Source organism: Stenella coeruleoalba (genome assembly GCF_951394435.1).
Source record: "Stenella coeruleoalba genome assembly, chromosome: 1".
NCBI lineage: Eukaryota > Metazoa > Chordata > Mammalia > Artiodactyla > Delphinidae > Stenella > Stenella coeruleoalba.
Window position 1 is genome coordinate 22,074,022 of NC_137169.1, and position 12,759 is coordinate 22,086,780.

At 38.9% G+C, this 12,759-nt stretch overlaps 1 protein-coding gene across 11 annotated transcripts in view; it reads left to right on the forward strand.

Moving 5' to 3' along the window:
* PHACTR4 (phosphatase and actin regulator 4) overlaps nucleotides 1-12,759 on the forward strand; it is a 118,043-nt gene that overhangs the window by 72,831 nt on the left and 32,453 nt on the right. The gene's annotated exons all lie outside the window — the stretch shown is intronic.

Genomic DNA, 12,759 nt, shown 5'->3' on the forward strand with positions numbered 1-12,759 from the left:
ATGGAAATGAAAGGTCTTTGAAAAGCAAGAAATGGGTAAGCAGGTACAGTGTACTAATAAGTGGTAATATTTATGAAGAATGCCGATTTAATATTTATATACTAGACAAAAAATTTCATCTCAACAGATAAAGTTTCAAATTTTTTCTGCCTATTAAAAAAAAGTAGGGCTCATCATTCATCAATTTTTCCTTCTACCAATAATCCTAATAAAAGTCCTGTGAAGTGGGGAGTTCCCTGGTGGCCTAGTGGTTAGGATTCTGGGCTTCCACTGCCACATCGCAGGTTCAATCCCTGGTCTGGGAACTGAGATCCCGCAAGCCGTGCAGCGCAGCCAAAAAAAAGATTTACTGAGATAAAACTTTCAAATAATACTTTGTAGTTCTCAATCAACATAAAAAGCTGTTTCTGTGTTCACTAGAATCCTTTACTATGTATCATATTAAAACAAACAGCTAAAAAAAAAAAAACCAGCTGATTTAGCACATGTCCTTAAATTAGGCACAAGACCAAAGATATTTATTTATTTATTTAGCTGAGCCGGGTCTTAGTTGCGGCACACGGGATCTTTAGTTGCAGCATGCGAACCCTTAGTTGCAGCATGCACATGGGATCAAGTTCCCTGACCAGGGATCGAACCCAGCCCCCTACATTGGGAGCATGGAGTCTTAGCCACTGGACCACCAGGGAAGTACCAAGAATTTTAGTGAATTCTACCCAACCATTTAAGCTGGAACTTTCCTTCTCTCTCTAACTTTCCATTCCCTCTCTCTAGCTCTTTTTTTTTTTCCCCCATCATATACCTTTCACTCAATAATTAGCCTCTTTTTTCCCCACTTTTCCTTTGTATAAGAATATATTGCTTTAAAAGATGTCATGTTGTAATACGGGAGTTCCCAATCCCCGGCCCGCATACCAATATCCTCTCATTCATATTACTGCCTGAACCATCCCCCACGCACCCCCCCATCCATGGAAAAGTTGTCTTCCACGAAACTGGTCCCTGGTGGCAAAAAGGTTGGGGACCACTGTTGTAATATTTCCTCTTTCCTTCATTCCTTTTCCATCAGTATTCGATTCATTTTACTCTGAAATTTGTTGTTATGTGTTCTCCCACATGAGAATAGGAGTGGTTTTGGGAAAGGTGCTTTAGAAATAATTTTGTTATTTGGAGGCAAAGTTAGTAAGGAGATTGCTGGATGAATAAATTTTAATATAGCTATAGAACAATATTAACATAGAAATAAATAATAGATGGATTAATTAAAAATAAACTTCTTCATGAGACTTGAAAGAAGAACACTTGGCATTATTTGGTCACCAGAATTATCAGAGACATTTCTCATACCTAGCTAGATCTAAAAATAAATGCTTCTGAGAGAGAAGGAACAGGTATACTTTCTTCATGTAATCCAGGAATCAAGAGAAAGTGTTAGGGGTCTGTCATGTACTCCTTAAAGGATTTTCTGTTGAATACCAATCAAAAATTATTATTCCCTCTTTCTGCTTCAGTAGATTTTCTGAATGGCCTATTGTCACAACAGTATATTCCCTCTTTCTACTTGCAGGTTAATTTTGATAGGTTTAAAGTTTTTTTCCATGAGAGAATATATTTTCTGGCACCTCACCTTAAAACCTTTCTCTCAACTTAGAACTTTTATCAAAAAAGTATACATATCAAATTGCCAGAGTAAAGCAGCATCACTTCTTGACGTAGTTACGGTCAAAGATCTCTTTTCCCAGGGTTGGAACCTCAGACCTAATTGTACCTGCAGGTACAGAGAGAGACCTTCTCCCTGGCTATCTTCTTGAGTGCTTTGCCCAGTTCTATTTCCCAAAGGTCAGAACTATGCAGTATTTCCAAGGGAAGTTATGGGCCTGCTCTAGACAAAGCCTGCTTTGTTCATTAGTGGCAGGTTTTGCTTTCTGTAATTTTGTTGCAGTTTTCTAAAACAGTTTTTTAAATTCAATAATAATCCTCTTTCAGAAGGCAAAAATGAGTATAAGTACAATAGTGTAAGTACCATAAATTAGTGTTCTCCATTCACAGAATTCTAATGCTGTTAAAATGATTGTATAAAAGCAAGATCTGTTTCAAGCTAGATGGGCATAAAAGATAATTAAACAGAACCATTAGATTATAAAAGTAATTGGCCACAATATATTTAAGTCAAACCATTATGCCATATACCTTAAACTTAAAAAAAAAAAAAGATAATTGGTACCTCTTGATAATGGAGTATGTATCTCGTTGCACAAAGCTATGTATTTTTAAGTTTTGGACAATAACTGATTATTAAAAGTTTTGGGGGTAAAATGAGAGAATTTTACACACTTTAAATCTACACATTTTTTAAGACCCGACAAGGTATAAGAAATAGGTGTGGAACTAAGACAGTCCCAGTAATTTTGTTGCTTATTACTAAGCCTAGTGAAGGGGAGTGGGTAGTGAAGGCTATCTTGAAAACTAAGTTATCTGTCAACTACAATTGCCTGTGCCTTACCTTGCCTTCCAACGTGAATGACTAATTGGTTGTAAATCAGATTCTCAAATGAACTAGGTTTACCGTCTAACCCTGTTTTATCCCTTATCTCTAGCAAGTAATGTAGGTATAACATGTATCTGTAGCAAATAGTTTATCTGAAGATGAAAAGTGCTAAGTTATTTTTTAATAATACTATACATTTATTTTAAAATCACCTCAGAAATTCACCTGGAACAACTAAACTTGAACTAAAAAACATTGAATTAAATGTTGACCAGGAAAAAACTTAGGGTTGAAGAAAGAAACTGCTAGAACTCTGCATAATATGTGAAATAAGAAACAAGCCTCTGAAATGTGAGGTGCTAGCTACAACTTGGAGGAGGGAGTAAGTAGTTTAAACACCAGGGCATAGTTTCACGGTACTTCTCAAACTGGAAACTCCAAACTGTAATTAGTTATCTTCCTCTCCTAACTCCACCCCCTCCAAAAAACACCAAGACCTCCAACTCTGTGAATTGCTTTCCTAGTGGCCTGCGGCTTCATGACTTCCTTGGAACACACAATCCTAAAACTATAGCCAGCATTCTACACCCTGTTTTCTGGCAAACAAAGGGAAACAAGGAGGGAAAAGCCACCTTGTTTTGGTTCTCATTGGAAAACAGAATGGGACCATGAGGACATTTTAAATTCCATACTGAGTTTAAATAGAAACAGTGGGGTATCCAAATGTGACTCCAAGCCTGTATTTCTTCTGTCAAATTGGAAATGGGGGCTTCCCTGGTGGCTCAGTGGTTAAGAATCAGCCTGCCAGTGCAGGGGACACGGGTTTGAGCCCTGGTCCATGAAGATCCCACATGCCGCGGAGCAAGGCCGTTCACCACAACTACTGAGCCTGCACTGTAGAGCCCGCAAGCCACAACTACTGAGCCTGCATGCCACAACTACTGAAGCCGCGTGCCTAGAGCCTGTACTCTGCAACAAGAGAAGCCACCGCAAGGAGAAGCCTGCGCACAGCAACGAAGAGTAGCCCCCGCTTGCCGCAACTAGAGAAAGCACGCACACAGCAACAAAGACCCAGTGCAGCCAAAAATAAATTAATTTTTAAAAATTGGAAATGGGAGGGAGATGGTCATAAAATCAGAATTGTTGAGAACAAATATTTGGTTGATGTGCAGGTTTGCTTATGAACAGTTTCAAATTCACCTCCCTAAGCCTTTTATTTATGAGTACAGAAACAATATTTGAGGTGTAATTGTATCATTAAGAATAAAAAAGATCAGGACTTCCCCGATGGCGCAGTGGTTGAGAGTCCGCCTGCCTATGCAGGGGACACGGGTTCGTGCCCCGGACCGGGAAGATCTCACATGCCGCAGAGTGGCTGGGCCTGTGAGCCATGGCCACTGAGCCTGTGCGTCCGGAGCCTGTGCTCTGCAACGGGAGAGGCCACAACAGTGAGAGGCCCGCGTACCACCAAAATAAAATAAAATTAAATTAAAAAGATGGTTTCTCAATACCTGAGTATACTTTTTCTTGTATAATTTATTCATCCATCAGTTTCTCTTTCTTTCTATTGCAGTTTTCTAAGTGATGCAATTGAATTTTCTTAAAGTCAGACAAAAATTCACAGTAGGAAGCCTGAATAGTTTCAGTGGATCCAAGAATGCTACGGAGATTAGTGGCTTCAATTAGATCTAATCAGCCACTGCTATCAAGAATTTATGCATACTTTAAAACCCTTTATTCCACAGCTGAAAAGTTTACACCTGGTGAATTTAGATTACCGTTAAATTTGGTCTCTAGCTCCTTTAGCACAAGATTGTACTCATGGTGAACAAGGGTGGTATTCTTAAAAGAATGTAGGACTAGAAACTGTTGTTTGGATGATCCAAACCTACTTACTTTAACATGTGTCACTACTCCAAGAAAATGTCCTTGAATGGTTTAATTTGCTTAATACTTCAGACTATGATTTTTATGTAGGAAATAATTCTTTTTTTTTTTTTTTTTGGCTGCATTGGGTCTTTGTTGCTGAGCGCAGGCTTTCTCTAGTTGTGGCGAGCGAGGGCTACTCTTCGTTGCAGTGCGTGGGTTTCTCGCTGCAGTGGCTTGTCTTGTTGTGGAGCACAGGCTCTAAGCACGTGGGCTTCAGTAGTTGTGGCACGTGGGCTCAGTAGCTGTGCCTCGCGGGCTCTAGAGCGCAAGCTCAGTAGTTGTGGCACACGAGCTTAGTCGCTCCGCAGTATGTGAGATCTTCCTGGACCAGGGCTCGAACCCGTGTCCCCTGCATTGGCAGGTGGATTCTTAACCACTGTGCCACCAGAGAAGCCCGGAAATAATTCATTTTTATAGGAACCTAATATTTAGAAAGAATTGCTTTCTTTTATGTACTTATATATATGCTGGACTTTATTAACTGTTATGATTTGAAAGCTCCCACTTTCAAAGTAAATTTGTTTTTATTCCAATTATAAAAGCCATACATGATCACTGTAAAATAAAAAAACACACACACACAAAATAGAAGAAGCTAGAAGAAGCACAGATATCCTGTAGTCCTATCATCAAATTATATTTACATTTTCGTTTAGTTCTTTGCATTCTCCTTTTTTTTTTGAATTTTTGAATTTTATTATTTTTATACAGAAGGTTCTTATTAGTTATCTATTTTATACATATTAGTGTATATATGTCAATTCCGGTTTCCCAATTCATCCCACCACCAACACTGCTCCCCCCTGCCCGCCACTTTACCCCCTTGGTGTCCATACGTTTGTTCTCTACATCTGTGTCTCTTTTTTTGCCCTGGAAACCGGTTCATCTGTACCATTTTTCTAGGTTCCACATATATGCGTTAATAGATGATATTTGTTTTTCTGACTTACTTTACTCTATATGACAGTCTCTAGATCCATCCACGTCTCTACAAATGCCCCAGTTTCGTCCCTGTCTGAGTAATATTCCATTGTATATATGTACCACATCTTCTTTATCCATTCATCTGTCAATGGGCATTTAGGTTGCTTCCATGACTTGGCTGTTGTAAATAGTGCTGCAGTGAACATTGGAGTGCATGTGTCTTTTTGAATTATGGTTTTCTCAGGGTATATGCCCAGTAGTGGGATTGCTGGGTCATAAGGTAATTCTATTTTTAGTTTTTTAAGGAACTTCCATACTGTTCTCCATAGTGGCTGTATCACTTTACATTCCAACCAACAGTGCAAGAGGGTTCCGTTTTCTCCACACCCTCTCCAGCATTTATTGTTTCTAGATTTTCTTATGATGCCCATTCTAACTGGTGTGAGGTGATACCTCATTGTAGTTTTGATTTGCAGTTCTCTAATAATTAGTGATGTTGAGCAGCTTTTCATGTGCTTCTTGGCCATCTGTATGTCATCTTTGGAGAAATGTCTATTTAGGTCTGCTCATTTTTCGATTGGGTTGTTTGTTTTGTTAATATCGAGCTGCTTGAGCTGTTTATATATTTTGGAGATTAATCCTTTGTCCGTTGATTCGTTTGCAAATATTTTCTCCCATTCTAAGGGTTGTCTTTTCGTCTTGTTTGTAGTTTCCTTTGCTTTGCAAAAGATTTTAAGTTTCATTAGGTCCCATTTGTTTATTTTTGTTTCTATTTCCATAACTCTAGGAGGTGGATCAAAAAAGATCTTGCTGTGATTTATGTCAAAAAGTGTTCTTCCTATGTTTTCCTGTAAGAGTTTTATAATGTCCAGTCTTACGTTTAGTTCTCTAACCCATTTTGAGCTTATTTTTGTGTATGGTGTTAAGGAGTGTTCTAATATCATTCTTTTACATGTAGCTGTCCAGTTTTCCCAGCGCCACTTACTGAAGAGATTGTCTTCTCTCCATTGTATATCCTTGCCTCCTTTGTCGTAGATTAGTTGACCATAGGTGCGTGGGTTTATCTCTGGGCTTTCTGTCCTATTCCATTGATGTATATTTCTGTTTTTGTGCCAGTACCATATTGTCTTGATTACTGTAGCTTTGTAGTATAGTCTGAAGTCAGGGAGTCTGATTCCTCCAGCTCCGTTTTTTTCCCTCAAGGCTGCTTGGGCTATTGGGGGTCTTTTGTGTCTCCATACAGATTTTAAGATTTTTTGTTCTAGTTCTGTAAAACATGCCACTGGTAATTTGATAGGAATTGCATTGAATCTGTAGATTGCTTTGGGTAGTATAGTCATTTTCACAATATTGATTCTTCCAATCCAAGAACATGGTATATCTCTCCATCTGTTTGTGTCATCTTTTTTTTTTTTTTTTTTTTTTTGCGGTACGCGGGCCTCTCACTGTTGTGGCCTCTCCCATTGCAGAGCACAGGCTCCGGACGCACAGGCTCAGTGGCCATGGCTCATGGGCCCAGCCGCTCTGCAGCATGTGGGATCCTCCCAGACCGGGACACAAACCCATGTCCCCTGCATCAGCAGGTGGACTCTCAACCACTGCGCCACCAGGGAAGCCCCTGTTTATGTCATCTTCGATTTCTTTCATCAGTGTCTTATAGTTTTCTGAGTGCAGGTCTTTTACCTCCTTAGGTAGGTTTATTCCTAGGTATTTTATTCTTTTTGTTGCAATGGTGAATGGGATTGTTTCCTTAATTTCTCTTTCTGATCTTTCGTTGTTAGTGTATAGGAATGCAAGAAATTTCTGTGCATTAATTTTGTATCCTGCAACTTTACCAAATTCATCGATTAGCTCTAGTAGCTTTCTGGTGGCATCTTTAGGATTCTCTATGTATAGTATCATGTCATCTGCAAACAGTGACAGTTTGACTTCTTCTTTTCCAATTTGTATTCCTTTTAGTTCTTTTTCTTCTCTGATTGCTGTGGCTAGGACTTCCGAAACTGTGTTGAATAATAGTGGCGAGAGTGGACACCCTTGTCTTGTTCCTGATCTTAGAGGAAATGCTTTCAGTTTTTCACCATTGAGAATGATGTTTACTGTGGGTATGTCATATATGGCCTTTATTATGTTGAGGTAGGTTCCCTCTGTGCCCACTCTCTGGAGAGTTCTTATCATAAATGGGTGTTGAATTTTGTCAAAAACTTTTTCTGCATCTATTGAGATGATCATATGTTATTTCTTCTTCAGTTTGTTAATATGGTATATCACATTGATTGATTTGAGTATATTGAAGAATCCTTGCATCCCTGGGATAAATCCCACTTGATCATGGTGTATGATCCTTTTAATGTATTTTTGGATTCTGTTTTCTAGTATTTTGTTGAGGATTTTTGCATCTATATTCATCAGTGATACTGGTCTGTAATTTTCTTTTTTTGTAGTATCTTTGTCTGGTTTTGGTATCAGGGTGATGGTGGCCTCATAGAATGAATTTGGGAGTGTTAACTCTTCTCTAAATGTTTGATAGAATTCACCTGTGAAGCCATCTGGTCCTGGACTTTTGTTTGTTGGAAGATTTTTAATCACAGTTTCAATTTCATTACTTGTGATTGGTCTGTTCATATTTTCTATTTCTTCCTTGGATCAGTCTTGGAAGGTTATACCTTTCTAAGAATTTGTCCATTTCTTCCAGGTTGTCCATTTTATTGGCATAGAGCTGCTTGTAGTAGTCTCTTAGGATGCTTTGTATTTCTGAAGTGTCCCTCGTAACTTCTCCTTTTTCATTTCTAATTTTATTGATTTGAGTCCTCTCCCTGTTTTTCTTGTTGAGTCTGGCTAAAGGTTTATCAATTTTGTTTATCTTCTCAACGAACCAGCTTTTAGTTTTATTCACTTTGCTATATTGTTTTCTTTGTTTCTATTTCATTTATTTCTGCTCGGATCTTTATGATTTCTTTCCTTCTCCTAACTTTGGGTTTTGTTTGTTCTTCTATCTCTAGTTCCTTTAGGTGTAAGGTTAGATTGTTTATTTGAGAGTTTTCTTGTTTCTTGAGGTAGGCTTGTATTGCTATAAACTTCCCTCTTAGAACTGCTTTTGCTGCATCCCATAGGTTTTGGATCATTGTGTTTTTGTTGTAATTTGTCTCTAGATATTTTTTGATTTCTTCAGTGATCTCTTGGTTATCTAGTAACGTATTGTTTAGCCTCCATGTGTTTACGTTTTTTTTCCCTATAATTGATTTCTGGTCTCATAGCATTGTGGTCAGAAAAGATGCTTGATATGATTTCAGTTTTCTTAAATTTACCAAGACTTGATTCGTGACCCAAGATGTGATCTGTCCTGGAGAATATTCTGTGTGCACTTGAGAAGAAAATGTAATCTGCTGTTTTTGGATGGAATGTCCTATAAATATCAATTAAATCTATCTGGTCTATGGTGTCATTTAAAACTTGTGTTTCCTTATTAATTTTCTGTCGGATGATCTGTCCATTGGTGTAAGTGAAGTGTTAAAGTCCCCCACTATTATTGTGTTACTGTCATTTTCTTCATTTCTAGCTGTTAGCAGTTGCCTTGTGTATTGAGGTGCTCCTATGTTGGGTGCATATATATTTATAATTATCATATCTTCTTCTTGGATTGATCCCATGATCATTATGTTGTGTCCTTCCTTGTCTCCTATAACATTCTTTATTTTAGAGTCTATTTTATCTGATATGAGTATTGTTACTCCAGCTTTCTTTTGATTTCCATTTGCATGGAATATCTTTTTCATCCCCTCACTTTCAGTCTGTATGTGTCCCAAGGTCTGAAGTGCGTCTCTTGTAGACAGCATATAGGTGGGTCTTGTTTTTGTATCCATTCAGCGAGCCTGTGTCTTTTGGTTGGAGCATTTAATCCATTCATGTTTAAGGTAATTATCAATATGTATGTTCCTATTACCATTTTCTTAATGTTATGGGTTTGTTTTTGTAGGTCCTTTTCTTCTCTTGTGTTTCCCACTTAGAGAAGTTCCTTTAGCATTTGTTGTAGAGCTGGTTTGGTGGTGCTGAATTCTCTTAGCTTTTGCTTGTCTGTAAAACTTTTGATTTCTCTGTCGATTCTGAATGATATCCTTGCCGGGTAGAGTAATCTTGGTTGTAGGTTCTTAACTTTCATTGCCTTAAATATATCATACCACTCTCTTCTGGCTTATAGAGTTTCTGCTGAGAAATCAGCTGTTAACCTTATGGGAGTTCCCTTGTATGTTGTCATTTTTCCCTTGCTGCTTTTAATAATTTTTCTTTGGCTTTAATTTTTGTCAATTTGATTACTATATGTCTTGGCATGTTTCTCCTTGGATTTAACGTGCCTGGGACTTTCTGCGCTTCCTGGACTTGGGTGGCTATTTCCTTTCCCATGTTAGGGAAATTTTCAGCCATAATCTCTTCACATATTTTCTCAGGTCCTTTCTCTCATCTCCTTCTGGGACACCTATAATGCGAATGTTGTTATGTTTAATATTGTCCCAGAGGTCTCTTATCTCTTAGGCTGTCTTCATTTCTTTTCATTCTTTTTTCTTTATTCTGTTCCACAGCAGTGAATTCCACCATTCTGTCTTCCAGGTCACTTATTCTTCTGCCTCAGTTATTCTGCTATTGATTCCTTCTAGTGTATTTTTTATTTCAGTTATAGTATTGTTCATCTCTGTTCGTTTGTTCTTTAATTCTTCTAGGTCTTTGTTAAACATTTCTTGCATCTTCTTGATCTTTGCCTCCATTCTTTTTCCGAGGTCCTGGATCATCTTCACTATCATTATTCTGAATTCTTTTTCTGGAAAGTTGCCTATCTCCACTTCATTTAGTTGTTTTTCTGGGGTTTTATGTTGTTTCGTCATCTGGTACAAAGTCCTCTACCTTTTCATTTTGTCTGACTTTCTGTGAATATCCCATTCTCTTTTTTAATGTATATTATAGTTTAGGTAGTGCAGTGCATGTAACTTCCTACTGTATTTTTTTTTTTTGTGTGTGTGTGTGTGTTACGCGGGCCTCTCACTGTTGTGGCCTCTCCCATTGCGGAGCACAGGCTCCGGACGCACAGGTTCAGCAGCCATGGCTCACGGGCCCAGCCGCTCCGCGGCATGTGGGATCTTCCCAGACTGGGGCACAAACCCGTGTCCCCTGCATCGGCAGGTGCACTCTCAACCACTGCACCACCAGGGAAGCCCCCTACTCTATTTTTAACCTGTATTTGAAAAAATATGTTCATGGCCCTGGCCCCTATTCTAGTTCTAAATAATACCTAGTTAGGGACTTCCCTGGTGATCCAGTGTTTAAGAATCTTCATTCCAATGCAAGGGACATGGGTTCAGTCCCTGGTTGGGGAACAAAGATCCCACATGCCACAGGGCAACTAAGCCCACACGCTGTAGAGCCCACATGCCACAACTAGAGATAGCCCCCGCGCCGCAACAAAAGATCTCACATGCCGCAGCAAAGATCCCACGTGCCACAACTAAGACCCAATGTAGCCATATGAATAAATAAATAAATGTTTTTAAAAAAAATAATAGGGACTTCCCTGGCGTTCCAGTGGTTGAGACTTTGCCTTTCAATGCATGGGGTATGTGTCCCATCCCTGGTCAGGGAGCTAAGATCCCACATGCCTCGTGGCCAAAAAATGAAAACATAAAACAGAAGCCATATTGTAACAAATTCAATAAAGACTTCAAAAATGGTCCACATCAAAAAATAAATAAATAGAGACTTCCCTGGTGGCGCAGTGGTTAAGAATCCGCCTGCCAATGCAGGGGATATGGGTTCAATCCCTGGTCCGGGAAGATCCCACATGCCACGGAGCAACTAAGCCCGTGTGCCACAGCTACTGAAGTGACCTGCATGCTGCAACTACTGAGCCCACATGCTGCAACAACTGAAGCCCAAGTGCTTAGAGCCCATGCTCCACAACAAGAGAAGCCACCGCAATGAGAAGCCCATGCACCGCAACAAAGAGAAGCCCCCGCTTGCTGTAACTAGAGAAAGCCCGCACATAGCAACGAAGACCCAACGCAGCCAAAAATAAAGAAGGGAAGAAAGGAAGGAAGGAAGGGAGAGAGGGAGAGAGGCAGGAAGGAAGGAAGGAAGGGAGGGAGGGAGGGAGGGAGAAAGAAAGAAAGAATTAGGTTACGTGCAGAGAATGTCTGCCTGTCTCTTTTAACATGCAAAAGTTTTCCAGATAGTAATCTGGAATTGCATTTAACAAGCTGACTAATCGTAAGAATTGCCTGAGAAATTTTTTAAAAACAGATTTTTAGGTCCCAGCTCCTGGAGATTCTGTGTTTTGAAAAGGCAACTGGGCTGATTCCAAGTATTTGGAACAGATTTGGGTGTCACGGAAATAATGTTCTGTTTGTCATGAAAGTGAGGAGGGGAGAAGGGGAAGGAAAGGAGAATGTGAGAATATAAGAATATGAATGAATGAATTTGGGATGATAACTGGGTCAGGACTTGGTGTGGCTGAACCTCACTGCCTGATGCAAGAGGCATACCAGTTTCTAAAAGCTTTATAGACATGAAGATTAAACACATTTTCATAAAGCATCAAAGAAAAAAAGTACTGCTCTCTTTGCTTTTTGTTTTCAGTGCCTTGATGGCAGATGCATTCATTTTTATCGTAAGCTGTTGGTATTTTCCACACACACTGTGACTTAATAGAAACTGAACTTATTTTGAGTTCGTATGTTAGCAGGCGTAAATATGTTTGAAAGGATATCATGATTTTCTTGTTTTGAATGTATAAGAGAAAGGACAGATAAATTTGTTGTTCAGTATAATGAAGAACTAAAAGGGTTGAACTAAATCCTACTTTAGAAGGTCATTAGATAGCCAAAAAGATAGTGGAAGCAGGCTAGATTGGATATATTTCATTTTAGGACTTTACAGACAGGAACTTTTCTGTGAATATGTTACCACCTAACATTCCTAAAGTTTTTGGCTATTTTTCTTTGTAAAAGCGTCACATAGCGCTAATAACCTTTACTTTCATACTGTTAGTTTGGGGTTTTGTTTGTTTTGGTTTGGGTTTTGTTTTTTTATATTATCTTCCCTATTACTTTTAACCAAACAGGCTTTTTCCTGTGTGTCTTTTGGAACTCAATGAATTTCACTCAGTGGGTGGGTTAGCAAGAGATTTAAAGTTTCAGTCCTTCCTTGTCTCTGTAAGGAAGGCTACTCTTTGAGAATGAACAACTTATGATACTTATCTCCATTTCTGAAAGTGTTATCATTAACATATGTTAAATATCAATGTTATGATATCATGAATGCTCTGAAATGTGTCCAGGTCTCATTGACATTCCACAATTGGTAGAATACTGTCTTAGTTAAAGCACTCACTCTTAAAAACAGTACCATGTGTTCACCCTAGTGCCACTCTTGGTGGT